Source organism: Neoarius graeffei, chromosome 19, assembly GCF_027579695.1.
Source record: "Neoarius graeffei isolate fNeoGra1 chromosome 19, fNeoGra1.pri, whole genome shotgun sequence".
In the NCBI taxonomy this organism is placed as follows: Eukaryota; Metazoa; Chordata; class Actinopteri; order Siluriformes; family Ariidae; genus Neoarius; species Neoarius graeffei.
Genome location: NC_083587.1, coordinates 2,809,537 through 2,822,016, shown reverse-complemented (window position 1 = coordinate 2,822,016; position 12,480 = coordinate 2,809,537). Strand labels below are relative to the sequence as shown.

Sequence of the window (12,480 nt, the reverse complement as noted above, 5' to 3'; positions counted from 1 at the left end):
CATACTCAATCTTGTCCCCCTACAGTACATATTTAATGTTCTGAAAATAATTCAAATTATTCAAACAATAGTTTAATGATGGAATAAAAAAATAATAATAATTATAGTATGTTCATCGCCCTGTTACAAAAGAAAGTTCTGCTATTGTTTATATAAAAGGTACTTGCACTGTTAATTACCCTTATTAAGCTTGGCCTTGATTAAACCATCTCCTAATTCTTGTTTGTACAAGCTGTTGGTCAGTGGATGCTTGACAAACAAATCCAACTTAATTACAATTGCTCACAGACTGTATAGGCACTGGATAACAAAATGGACCAATGAAATTCTTTCACCACAGAAGAATGAGTTGTACAAGTCAATTCCTGTTGGCCAGTTAGGGTTTGGGAGTCTAAGGGAATCATTTCAAATTAATTCATTTATTTTCATTTGATTAAACTTTAGTGAAATAAACCTTCTATAATGCTATTGCATTCATTATTAAATTTTGAGTCACAATTTACATAGTTTGCTAAAATAATTTGGCCTAAATAAATTTACAAGGAACACGTACATTTTAGAAATATTGGCATATGTTAAAAGAATAATCTCTAATGCTATTGCTTTCATTATTAAATTTTTACTGTCACAGTTTAAATAGTTTGCCAAAATAATTAGGCCAAAATAATAAATTTACAGGGAATATTTTGTCTCTTTAAAATATTGGCCTATTTTAAAATAATAATTATTAGAATATGCCAGTCAGTATAATAACAATTATTTTTATAGATTTTATAAAAAGGACCAAATAAGTATGTTTTTTGGTATATTGGTGACCACTGGGATTTTTAACATAAAGATGCAACAAAATTATGCCACAAGCTATTAGTCCCTTAATTGATCAAGGATTTATAGATCTGCTCAGATTGGGGGGGGGGGGGAGTGGGTTCGACTGATGTGGGAGGATTTCAACTGATTTACTCAATTAACGCCTGAGATTAATTAGTTGAAAACCCCCTCGTGTCAGGCAAAAACCCCACAAAGTGAGTAGAAAACCTCCCTGTGAGGTTTCCGATGGGAGGTTTTGGACAGGGGAGGTTTTCACCGGATCCGATTTAGACTCGCGTCCTTCACGGAATAAACCATTAAAAATTGCATGGCCCAGCAGTGGTATAAAGCTGTTTGGAGAATAATTGTTCCTAAAATCTCCTCACATGGAGTCTCTGGCATGCTTCTCACACTTTTGGGGCATGCCTCAGGAAGCATTTGTTGCTTCATTGTTCAATGAGAGCAGTTGGGTATAAGGTGGTGAAAAGTGCCTTTTCAGGACAGATGCAAGCTTTTCACCAGCAGGTTTAAGAATACAAGCAGGTAAGCATCATATTTTCACTTTGTAAAAGCTATCTAAGCTGACTTTGCACACAAGCGAAAGTTAGAATTTCATAGTGGATGGTGGGAATATGACAAGCCTGTTGAAAAATGTGAGTTGGAGATCCTGAGGTCAGTCAGCAATTCAAGAAATAAAGACAAGCAAAGTGAAAGGAATCTGTATTAGCTAACCTTCGGAGCTCATCAGAGGAGCATATCAGCAGAAAAGTAGTGTACAGTTAGTTGATTTGGTCATTGTTGCAAACAGTGCCAAGGTTGTGGGTTTAATCCAAATACTGACTGTTTTCACAGATGTGCTGCTTTGAATGTGGCGAAAGAAATTTGATCTTGACTTGGCTGAAAGTGCAGATGATTCAGATGGTTTGCAAGATGACAAGAAAGGTTTTCTCTGTAAAATCTGAGTAAGGTAGCAGTTTTGGAGAACGTGGGCATCAATCCCACTACCTCTCACATGCTAAGCAAGCTCTCTACCACTTGAGCTAACTTCCCTGCTGTGGTTCAGGGTTTGTCCAACTAACTATGGCAAGCCCCCCAAACTGCCCTTCCTGGCCTGCTTGTTGCTCTCTGGAACCATGCCTGAGTTTCCATTAGTTCGTGCAAAATGTGCACACTTCTAAAACAATATTTTCATCTTTTACAAACAAACTATAACTCTAGAAAACTCTTTAATGGTCTTTCTAGTTTCATAACACAATTTCTTAATATTAGTATGCTGATAATGCCGATGCTGAGTGTTTTAAATATTTCCTCAATTGCACTTTTTTTTTAACAAAACCTGTATCATCTTTTCAAAGTTAAAGCTTGAATCCCCGGAGCTCCATGCGCTGCATTCGGACGAGGAGTCCGTTCCCAGGAGGTTCTAATCCTACTGGGGTTTTATCCCGGGGTTTCATACCAGGCAGCAGATTCATTGTATTATATTTACTTTTCAAAATTATATTATTTTTCCAATATGTTGTTTTTTTGTATTCTTGTCTCACCAATGGTGAAATCGAATTTGTAAATAAAATCACTGCCCTGACTCTACTCATCAGGCCAGAGCTATTCTCTTTCTGTGTCTGTTTTGTACAACATAAGGAAAAGTATAGTAACTATAATGATAAAGAAATAAAACAAGAGTCTGGCTATGATATAAGGAAATTCTACAACCCAGAAACAGATGGGCTTTTAGGTAGTGCCTCAATCTATATATTACAGATTTCCGGGGAGAGGAATGTTAATGAGTTCAGCTTATTTTTGCAGGCTTTGCTCTGGTAGAGCTGCACATTTTTGGTGGTAAAATGTTAGAAATATCGAGCTTTTTGCATGGAAACCACACACACACACACACACACACACACACACCCAAAGCGATGTCTCTCTTCAAAAGTCAAAAGGATCCAGCTGTTGGGGGCGGAGTCTAGCTGTGTTTACCTTTCTGGATTTTAATAATTGGAAGTGGTATATTTAAAGCCATTGAGTGGAGTAAGTTATTGGTTTTCAGTCTTTTGGTTAAGGTCAAGTGTAGTGTTTGTTTTTATTGCTTTAATATTTCGTGTGTTCTCTAACTGAGGATTTTTTTTATTAAACAGTTTTTTAGTATAGGGAATAGTTCCTTGTTCTAAAAACAATGAAGAGGCTTTCTTGTTTGATGTGCTCTTTAAATAAAGATGATGAATGAACTTTCTAAAGTAATGAGTGGGAATAGAGCTTTTTCTGTTTTATCTGTTCACATGGTATTGTAGTAGATCTAGGAATTGTCTTGTTAAAAAAAAGTAAAGAAAAAAATGATTTCTTTGCTGGGCCTTTCTTTTCCCCATTTCTTGGTTTTCTCCATGCTCAACAAGCAACTGGACTGTTAGTCTGCAGTAATTATTTCCCCTACTTTCTCCTTAGACAGATCACACAACACCCCACCCCTTTTTCCTTTTCTTTCTTTCTCTCTCTCTCTCTCTGCCTGTGTGCAATGGCTAGTAAAGGTGGAAGAGATTGGCCCAGGCCACCTTACCCTATACCAGCTTTCTGCACCTCCAGTACAATGTCACTAACCTGACCCAGTGCTAAGTCTGGGTTGCCAACTCTCACGCAATGAGCGTGTGAGACACGCATTTGATTGTCTTCACATGCCATACCTCTGATGTCATACCTGTGTGGTGTTACTGGCATAATTATGAACTTATATAAAGTTTCTTAATTGTTTTAGCCTATAAGTGTTGTGAAAATATTTAATGCCATATTGAGAGCTGTGTACTAGGCATGCTAAATCATTATAGACCTACTGCCGTGCCATAGCCTCTATCTTCCCCAACAAGCAGCATGGGAGAGCACCTCCTTAGCACATGTTTATTAAGGTGCATTTTTAGTTTGTTTACTGTATGTTATCATACTTTATGACTTTATTTGAAGCCATACTGGAAATGTTGTAAAATAAAGCAAGTAAGAGATAATATTACAAATGCAAGAAGAGCCATTAGCCACCATACCTATTGTTTATTTACAGGGTATTTATTTGTAATTATTTATGATGTATGTAATTGCTCAGTTAAAGTAAATAAAGCATGGTCACCTGTAATATCAAAGAACTTGAACTTGTGAATAATAAAAAAAAAAGACAGAGAACAATATACTGAGGAGACAGGGTTTCAAAGAGGGCAAGACAGATAGAGAATATTTGTCAGATAACAGGCCCTGACGAATGCTCTATTACTAATAAGAAACATCGATAAGAAATAAATTAATAAGAAATATATTAATATAGCTTATTTAAGTATGACCAACATTTTTAAGCCCAACTTTGTGTGCACATTCCTACCTATGGCCAAGGTTCAGCTTTTTGTGTTTCAATACTGTTCAAACTTAATCATTTTAATGTTTCTTGTAGCACATGCACATTTTGCTTACTGTTTAAGCATTTTATTTGTTCTTTTGCTGTTGATATTTTTCCCCATGCCAATCTTCTGCTGAACCCAGTGGTGGGGAAAGCCCTTAAATGCATAATGAATAGTCAGTGAGGGACAATCTTATTTTTGCAACAGTTATTAAAAACTTAACATTTAGTTTCAATTCAGAAGGTGTTTAGGCTTAGCTGATGAAATATTTTCAAACATGAACTTGCCTTTAAATCTGAAACACAGGTCTATATGGCTACAGGAACATTGGCAGTCATCTGTAATTTTCTAGTGTGGGGGCTTTTAAGCCAAAACTTGGTGCTTTTGTTGGCCACAAGCTGAAGGCCTGGCAAGTCAGGGTGTGTAAGAATGTAGGTATGGCACAGCAGGCCACTCCAAAAATCCACCAGAATGCAGGAACATCTACTAAATCCAAAATCTCAACACCCCCCTCCCCCATTGTCCATCTCCAGCTAGACGACCCACAAACAAAACACCAGAATTCAGGGGGACAAGTGAATATCAAACTGAATACAAAATTCCCACTTACCCACTTGCCCTCTTCCCCAGTGGTGGGGAAAGCCCTTAAATGCATAATGAATAGTCAGCGAGGGACAATCTTATTTTTGCAACAGTTATTAAAAACTTAACATTTAGTTTCAATTCAGAAGGTGTTTAGGCTTAGCTGATGAAATATTTTCAAACATGAACTTGCCTTTAAATCTGAAACACAGGTCTATAGGGCTACAGGAAAATTGGCAGTCATCTGTAGTTTTCTAGTGTGGGGGCTTTTAAGCCAAAACTTAAAAGCCAGAAAAATTTTGCCATCAACACCCCCCCCCAAAAAAAAATAAAATAAATAAATAAATAAATAAATCTCACTCCAAGGAATTTTGAAAAGTTGGCAGCCCTGGTTAAGTGTAACTGAGATTTTGAGTGGTCGAAGGTGCTGTGTTTAGATTGCAGTCTTTTTTGGTGGTGTGGGTTTGAATCCCACTTCTGATATTTGTTATTGTGGGTTATTAATGGGCCATGGGTTTCATGGTCTGTGTCTGGTGAAAGCTTGTAAGGAGTTTTGCAGCATGTGAGTGAAAATGGAAGCTTCAGCTAGCATGCCTTTGCAAAAATAAGCTTGAAAACTTTTGGAATAGAATGCTTCGAGAGTATTTGGAGTTCTACTGCAATAAATAAAATTAGATCAGAATTAAATGCTTAGCCTGTAAAAAATTGCATGCTTGGAATATTCAGATTTTTAAAGGTCTCATGGCATGAAATTTTCACTTTCTGAGGTTTTTTAACGTTAAAATGAGTTCCTCTGACCTTCTTAAGCCACCCCAGTGGCTAGAAATTTCATAATGTGTAAACCAAACTATGTCCAACATTTGAGAATGGCACGTCAAAACGGCACGTTGATAAACTCTTCCCTTTACTACGTCAGCAAGGGAGATGATCCCCACGCCCCCCCTCTGGATTCCCACCCACTGTATGGATTGCCTGCCCAGTTGTAGTGAGGAGACCATAGAGGACACAACAACATGGCATCACCTAAGCGAGCGAAACATGGAAATTGCGCTGTACATGGATGTGACAACACAGAAAAGAGTCTGTTTTTACTGCCGACGGGAGAACCCCTGAAGACACAGTGGCTTAATTTTATTTACTTCAATAATACGCCGTCGAGTCTACCTAAGACGGTGTATGTTTGTCGGAAGCATTTTCCTGAGGAATGTTTCCACAACTTGGGACAGTACAGGACAGGTTTTGCACATCAGCTGTCACTGAAGCCTGGGTCCGTACCAAGCATCCCTGCCGCATCAGCCACAAACACCGAACAAGTAAGTGTATAACTGTTAAGTCGTTTTGCCATGTTTTAAAATCGGTGCCACGTTAGCCTTGCAATGGCTACATTAGCTGTGCAGCTAACTGCTTCCTGCAGTTAGCCAGGTACTCTGCGCTACAAAACCAAAAAGCATGCAGCATGCTCTGTTAAACTGAGTTTAGTCTGGAAATTGACTGTAACTTATGAGCTTATGTTTTGCCGTGTTTTAAAATCGGTGCGTTAGCCTTGCAATGGCTACATTAGCTGTGCAGCTAACTGCTTCCTGCAGTTAGCCAGGTACTCTGCGCTACAAAACCAAAAAGCATGCAGCATGCTCTGTTATAATAGCCAATCAAAACAGTTTTTACAAAGACACCCACATTCTTTTTTTTAAGTCACTCGTTCATTTTATTTGTTTGTTTGTTCAGTAAAAACCCAAACATTTGTTGAATTTATTTTATTTCCTCACGTCGCACCTTAATGACGTCAGCGCGTGGTATTTTTCCCTTCGCGGTTTGTTCCTTCTCTCTCGCCATAGTTGTTTAGTTGGCCATGCCAATATTATTATAATTCAGTCAGAGACCACAACGCGCATGTCCCGTTGGTACTGGTGTACCTTTTATTATTGAACTCCCCCTTCTGGTCCCCCAGGTTACAATACAAAGGTTCCCCCTTAGTATACCTAACACTACATCCCCCTTTCTGACTAGGAGATGCTGTCAATGAGCAGACAGAATAAACATAAAGCTCTTACTGATGTTAAGAATCTCAACAAAAAGTTATACACTTCCTCTGACTATTTTACCTTAAATCATTACTCAAACATAACCCATTTTAAAATGCATTAAACTTCCATTTATCTCATTTAAGTAACATTTTACTGATAATGCCCTTAACCTACTGCTATTAACTGTATTATAACATCTAATTCAAATGTCAAAATGGTCCTCACCATAAATGTAAACATTCTTTAACCTTTTTGTAAACATAAATCTGAAATAAATCATCAGGTTGAAAGTAAACACATTCAACATCATCAACTGTCAACATAAACACTTTTTTTTTACAAACATTTCTTTTCATTACTTTTCCTGTTTTCCTCTTTTTTTTTTTCAAACCTCTAGCCTAAGTGCAAACATAGTCCTTCAGGTACACGGGAGGTACTCTGACTCTGGTGGCGACACGTCTTCCTGTTGGCAGTGTCTGCTGACCAGAATCACCCCCAGACGCTGGCGCGGCAGGTGTGTTCACGCCTGCTGGTGTGTCTTCTCCCTGTGTGCCTGACGATAGAATTGTGGGAGCTGCTGGTGCTGTAGGGGTGAGTGACAGATGGTATCGGTTCCGTCGCAGAGTGCCCCTTGGTGTCTCGATCATATAGGACCGTGGCATGCCCGCATGAGACACCACAGTGCCCCTCTCCAGGATGTCTTTGACCCAGACGTGGTCACCTTCCTGCAGGGGTGGCATGTTGTGTGCTCTGTGGCGACGATTGTAGTTCTCTTTCTGCTTCTTTTTGTATCTCAGTTCAGTTCTCCTCAGATTGTCCATGTCAGTCCAGCCTGGTTTAAGCTGGGATGGGATGACAGGGACAGGTGTTCGAATTTTTCTGCCCATGAGGAGCTCGGCAGGACTGTGTCCATTTGCAAGAGGAGCGGCGCGGTAGGCCATGAGAGCAAGGTAAGGATCACTGGACTTCTTTAGAAGTGCTTTGATTGTCCTAATGGCCCGCTCCACCTCCCCGTTGCTCTGAGGGAAGTGGGGACTGGACGTCACATGGTCGAAGCCCCACTCTTGTGCGAATTTCCTGAAGTGCTCAGATGCAAATTGTGGCCCATTGTCTGAGCACACCACGTCTGGTATGCCATGACGCGCGAAGATGGATTTGAATTGCTCTATCACGGCCTCAGATGTGGTATGGGTGAGTTTGGCTACTTCAAAAAATCTTGAAAAATAGTCCACAATGACAAGGTAATGTCTATTGCTATTTGTCTGAAACAGGTCTGCACCAACAGTGGACCATGGTCTTACCGGAAAGTCTGTGGGTTGCAGCGTTTCTTTGAAGTTGACTCTCTCACGGCTGCATGTGTCACAGCTCTCAATCAGTTGTGTCAGGTCTTTGCTGAGGCCTGGCCACCAAACGGACTGCTTGGCCCTCTCCCTACATTTTGTGATTCCCAAGTGGCCCTCGTGCAGTTTCTGTAGAATGTCTGCTCTAAGCGATGCTGGGATTACTATTCTACAGCCGTAGAGTAGCAGACCGTCATGAACTGTCAGCTCACCTGAGAAGGGCAGATAGGGCTGGAATGCTGGTTGGATGGAGAATTTATCTGGCCAGCCCTCCTTGCAGTATGTTTTCAGTGTGTGGACTAGAGTGTCTTTGTCCTGATGTGTCTGTATTTCTTCAAGTCTCCTTTCTGTTGCAGGCAGGTTTGCAACGACAGAGTTCACATACAAATTCACCTCTTCCTCCTGCAGTCCATCAGCTGTGCTATGGACTGGTGCTCTGGAGAGCACATCAGCGGTGGCAATGCTCTTGCCTGGCACATGTGAGATGGTGTAAGAGAATCTCATGAGCCGCATACGTAGGCGCTGTATGCGAGGTGGCAGTTCGTCCAGACTCTTTGAGCCTAACAAGGGAACTAAGGGCTTGTGATCTGTTCCTACATGGAACTCTTTCCCTATCAGGAACTCAGCAAACCTCTCGCAGGCCCAGGCAGTAGCTAAAGCTTCCTTTTCAATTTGAGCGTACCGCTGTTCGGTGTTGCTCAGGGCTCTTGAAGCGTACGCTACCGGCTTCCAGTCTGCTCCATTTTTTCGCTGTAGAAGAACGGCCCCCATGCCATAAGACAATGAATCCGCTGAGACGAGCGTGTCTGCATTCGGGTCATATAGGGCGAGACCCGGTGGTGTTGTCAGCTCTTCCTTGATTTTGTCGAAGGCTTGTTGCTGCTGGGGCCCTCAGGCCCACATGTTGGACTTCCTCAACAGGTCTCGGAGAGGACGCGTTTTCTCTGCTAGATGAGGCAGGAATTTACCCAGGTGGTTGGTCATTCCCAGGAAGCGCCTAACCTCACTGACATTGCTGGGCTCTGCCATGACTTTCACAGCGCTCACCTTGTCAGGGTCAGCGCTGACTCCAGTGGCCTCAATGACTTGTCCCAGGAACTTTATCCTGCTCTTTGTGAATTCACACTTGTCATTGAGTGTCACTCCGGCCTCCTGCAGTCGCGTCAATGCCTTCCTCAGCCTCTCGTCGTGCTCTTTCTGTGTCGCACCCCAGATGAGCACGTCGTCCATCTGACACAGAACACCTTCCAGTCCTTCCAGGGTGCGAGACATGTGCTTTTGGAAGTGTTCTGGGGCAGAAGAGATTCCAAAACACAGGCGATTGTAGCAATACCGCCCAAACGGTGTGATGAACGTGGTGAGGAGAGAGGACTCTTTGGAGAGCGGAATCTGCCAGAATCCTGATTTGGCGTCAAGTTTTGAGAAAACCCTGGCGCCGGCAAGCTGTCCTAATGTGTGTTCGACGGATGGCAAAGGATGTTTCTCCCTCAACACTGACTTGTTCAGCTCTGTGAGGTCTGTACAGATTCTGACTTTCCCTGTGCTCTTGGGCACCACGACCATGGGTGCACACCATGCTGTAGGCTCCTCCACCTTCGAAATCACTCCTTGCTGCTCCATACGGCTCAGCTCCTCTTTGACCTTTGGCATGAGAGGGAGCGATATGCGACGTGGCGTGGAGAGGGAAAAAGGCTTTGCACCTGGCTTCAGTATGATGGTGTACTCCCCCTCCATTTTCCCTAGTCCAGAGAAAAGCTTTGGGAACTCTCTTTTCACAGTCTCTGTGCTGTCTAGGCTGATGTTGTTTACTCTGGTGACCAGATGAAGTATCATGGCAGCTGCTCCACTGAGGAGTGGTGTGCGTAGTCCTTCCACAACATACACCTCCTCACGTGTGCTATGCTTGCTGTTGCTGAGGGTGGCTGCGAATTTTCCTTTCAGCTTTAAAGGTATCCCTCCTGGTCCATAGAGAAACTTTGTTGCTCTGACCAGCTTGCTGAACTGGCCTTGGACGTACAATTGTTCTGGGACTGCTGTAATGTCAGCTCCAGTGTCTATTTTAAACATTGTCTTGTGGTTGTCCACTTTCACTTCAGTCATCCATGGACTGGCCTCTGCATTCTTGGACACAGAGCCTAAAAACGCAACATCCTCGTCGCTGTTCTCATCACAGTACTCAGCCACAGCGGCTACATTCACTCCTTGTCTCTTTTTTGTTTTGCACACTCGAGCATAATGTCCTTTCTTTTTGCATTGGTTACACACAGTGTCTTTCGCTGGGCATTGCTGAGGATGATGCCCTCGAGGGTCTCCGCATCTCGTGCACTGTGAATGTTTATCCTGACTTGTCTTTTGAGACATCTGTTTACTCTTTTGCTGCTTCTTCCTGAAGCCCGCGGTGCTGGCGCTGCGCGATTGCACACTGTCCACCTGCGTATTGCATGTTTCTGCTTTAAAGTTCGTATTCAGCATTGCAAGCTGCTTTTTGACGCTTTCACTCTGTCGTGCTTTGTCAATTGCCATCTCTAGCGTTAGTCTAGAGTCCAGTTGCAATTGTTCTGACAACTTCTTGTCTCTCAGTCCCACGACAAGACTATCCCTCACCATTTAATTGTGCAAAGCACCGTATCTGCAGTGTTCTGCGAGGCAATGCAGTGCGGTGTAAAAGCTGTCTACAGACTCGCCAACTTCTTGTTGTGTCATATTGAATCTTGCCCTCTCGATTATAACATTCCTGCGAGCTATAAAGTGACCATCCAATTTGTTTTTAACTGTCTCATATTCCTTTGCCTCTGCAGGAGTTAGGTGCAGGGAAAGTAAAATGTCCTCTGCTTCTTCCCCCATCAAGTAAATCAATGCATTCACCTGATTTTCCTCATCTTCCTCTAATCCAGAAGCGATGCGAAATCTTTTGAATCTTTTGATCCATTTCGTCCAGTCTTCCACCTTGAACGAAAACTTCTCGGGAAGAGAAACTCAGTAATGAGCCATGCTGCCGCCGTGTCGGGTATGCTAATTTCTCATCTAGCATAGAGGGTTCACTTCCTCGTTGATGCGAGCGACTCGCGTGAAAAGTGCACTCCAAAACAGCACGCTCTACCTATCTAAACACTGGTACACTACAACTTATTAAACATATTAAGCATCTGACTTATCTTCTGACACCATGTTTAGTTGGCCGTGCCAATATTATTATAATTCAGTCAGAGACCACAACACACGTGTCCCGTTGGTACTGGTGTACCTTTTATTATTGAACTCCCCCTTCCGGTCCCCCAGGTTACAATACAAAGGTTCCCCCTTAGTATACCTAACACTACAATAGTAAGACACCCCCATCCGCTTGTTCTGACCCACTGGAGGTAGCGTCACAGTGCTGTTAGCCAATCAGAGGTAACACGTTTACATGTCATGAATATTAATGATAAGACCTGCCCCCACCCTCTACCCTTCCCCGCCTCCATGCTTCTCATTAGCAAAACGACGCACTGGGAAAAGGGCTGAAATGGGGTTTTCTCCCAGGAGGCTATATCTACGTGCCGAGGGTTCATTTCAAGAAAGGCTGCAGATATAACATCCAGAAACCTCCACGAGCCCATTTAAAGCATCAACAAACCACCATGCCATGGGTCCTTTAAATTCTATTCAGATAATTTTTTTTTTCAGTTTGTTGTGAATATCTGCCACATATTACAATATCAGTAGGTATTTTATATTTTTAGATGTAAAAATATAAAGTTTTAGTTTGTGCAACGACATGCGACCTTTGACCTAGATTTTCATGTGGTTACAATATCAATTGCCTGTTGACATTGATTGATAAACTACAAAACTAGAAATTAATACAAACAACAATGAATGATTAACCATGTAGTCAGCAGTCCAGGGTTCCTTTAATTTTTTTTCCAACAGGTTGACGATTTCAGGTAAAACCTTCAATCGTGTTCATGTGCTGCTGGAATTTCATTATAATCATTCAAAGGTTTGACAGTGAAAACAACGCTTTTAGCTATGTCTTGGTTCTATGGTGTAATGGCTAGCACCCTGGACTTTGACTCCAGTGATCTGAGTTCAAATCTCAGTGGAACCTCTGAAGCCTTTGTTTGTGGTTTCTGATTGCACAGGCTGTCTCAACTGTAGGCTCCTTTTGGTCAAGCAAGCTGTCACATCCCAAACCCTTTGTTTCTGTTAAAGTGCCAGTCTTCTGAAAATTATATTACCCCTGGGAATTATACCTGATAAAACTAGACATGTTTGATAGTTTACTGTCTAAATTGTATTTTAATACGAGACCAGGAACATGTTCTGTTTATTTGGTGAAGTTTGGCTCTTTGAGTCCACCATTACACGAACGCATTC

General features: G+C 41.9%; 1 non-coding gene across 1 annotated transcript; it reads left to right on the top strand.

The window, feature by feature from the left end:
• The first annotated feature begins 12,139 nt into the window (after positions 1-12,139).
• On the top strand, positions 12,140-12,211 carry trnaq-uug (transfer RNA glutamine (anticodon UUG)). Its single transcript has one exon. It is a non-coding gene; the product is annotated as a tRNA-Gln (tRNA).
• Positions 12,212-12,480: the final 269 nt, after the last annotated feature.